This window comes from Gossypium arboreum, chromosome 6 (genome assembly GCF_025698485.1).
Source record: "Gossypium arboreum isolate Shixiya-1 chromosome 6, ASM2569848v2, whole genome shotgun sequence".
In the NCBI taxonomy this organism is placed as follows: domain Eukaryota; kingdom Viridiplantae; phylum Streptophyta; class Magnoliopsida; order Malvales; family Malvaceae; genus Gossypium; species Gossypium arboreum.
The window spans coordinates 133,253,330-133,255,331 of record NC_069075.1 but is presented as its reverse complement, the minus strand read 5'-3'; the positions used below and the strand labels follow the sequence as shown (position 1 = coordinate 133,255,331).

The 2,002-nt window shown below is 35.9% G+C and overlaps 1 non-coding gene across 1 annotated transcript; it reads right to left on the bottom strand.

The window, feature by feature from the left end:
- Positions 1-1,421: 1,421 nt before the first annotated feature.
- On the bottom strand, positions 1,422-1,528 carry LOC128294490 (small nucleolar RNA R71). Its single transcript, XR_008284799.1, has one exon. It is a non-coding gene; the product is annotated as a small nucleolar RNA R71 (small nucleolar RNA).
- Between the last annotated feature and the right edge of the window lie 474 nt (positions 1,529-2,002).

The window sequence follows — 2,002 nt, the reverse complement described above, 5'->3', positions numbered from 1 at the left end:
TGATAAATATTTGACTTGTTCTTAATTATGTGTTCTTAATTCTTGTTTTGATATTCCAGGTTATTGATTCAAGTTAAGCTCTTATTTAGAGAAGGAATAGACCCTGTCTAAGAGTCAATTTGTCATAATTAAGCGGAGTTGATTGCGCGCCTAGAGATAGGGTGACAAGATTTTGCCGGATTAGGGTGAAACCTAATAAGGGGATCCATAGATCGAGTTAGTGCGACCCTAGGGTGTTAATTAGAAAAAGATTTCAATTATTCAATCTAGGGTTAGACGTTGTTAGTCTCGAAAGAGATAATAATATAACTTAGGGATCTCTACGGAACAAGTTGAATGAATAAATCGTCCGATTCAGAGTCAAATAACAAGTGAAGTCTAGGTGAATTTTTCCTTAGGTATTGTCTCAATCAATCGAGTTTTCCAAAAAGTATTTTCCCCAAATTTCTTTTCTGTGATTTCTTAGTTTAATTAATTAGTTAGATAAACAAAACCCTTTTATTTTTTTTAGGATAGATAATAAAAAGAAAGTTGATACTAGTACTTTTAGTTCATTTGGGTTCGATAATCCGGTCTTGCTAAAGCAATACTACTGCTCAATAGGTACACTTGCCTTTATCGTGATAATAGTTAGTTTCAAGAACGATTCAATAGAAATATTTAAAACCTGTCACGAATATCACGTATCAAGTTTTTAGCGCCGTTTCCGGGGAATTAAGATATTAGGAACACTTGATTTTTATTACTTTAGCTATTTACTTTTACTGCAATTTAAATTTTATTCTAATCTTTATTACTAATTCTTCTTTTTCTTTTTTTCTGGCAGGTTCTTATAGTTTATGACTAGAAGAAACCCATCAGGACCATCACCTTTTGACAGTAAGATCAATCGCACGGTTCGCAGAAACCAAAGAGAAATAAGGCGAAGCTTAAGATACACAGAGAACGACCAAGAGGACAATATTCAAACCACAACCAAGGATATGGCTGAAAATCAGGAAAACTTGATACCTCCTGCAATTGCTGTTAATCCAGTAAATCAGAATCCTGTTCCGCACACTATTTATGATTATGCTAAACCTTCTTTAATAGGAACTGAATCGAGCATAGTTAGACCTGCTGTAAGTGCAAATACTTTTGATCTGAAACCTAACACAATTCAAATAATACAGCAATTTGTTCATTTTGATGGTTTGCAGGATGAAGATCCCAACGCTCACTTGGCAAACTTTTTGGAACTATGCGATACATTTAAAATTAATGGTGTTTCTGATGACGCCATTCGCCTTCGGTTATTCTCTTTTTCTTTGAGAAACAAAACTAAACAGTGGTTGAATTCCTTACCACGGGGGTCAATCACTACTTAGGAACAAATGACCAAAAAGTTTTTACTAAAATATTTTCCGCCGGCTAAAATGGCTAAATTACGTAATGATATCTCTTCTTTTGTGTAGATGGATTTAGAGACACTCTACGATGCATGGGAGAGATACAAGGACCTTTTGTGAATATGCCCTCACTATGGGTTACCACTTTGGCTACAGGTTCAAACTTTTCATAATGGCCTGAATCCTTCGACTCGACAAATGGTTGACAGAGCTGCTGGCAGAACCATCAATAATAAAACACCTGAAGATGCCTATAAATTTATAGAGGAGATGTCACTGAATAACTATCAGTGGCAAGTCATGAGGACAAAGCCAACAAAAACAGCTGGTGTTTATAATGTTGATTCGGTCACCATGCTCTCTAATCAGGTAGAACTCTTGAATAAGAAAATTGATGGTTTTCTTAGTTCTTCACAGGTTCGCCCAGTAATGCAGCGCGAAGCAAATGGAGGTGGATCGAGCAATTCAGAATACCCACCTTATGGCCACAACATGGAGAACGAGCAGTTAAATTACATTGGTAATAATCCTTGATCTCAAAACAATCCTTATAGCAATACTTACAATGCAGGTTGGAGGAATCACCCAAATTTTTCATAGGAAGGCCAAGGAAA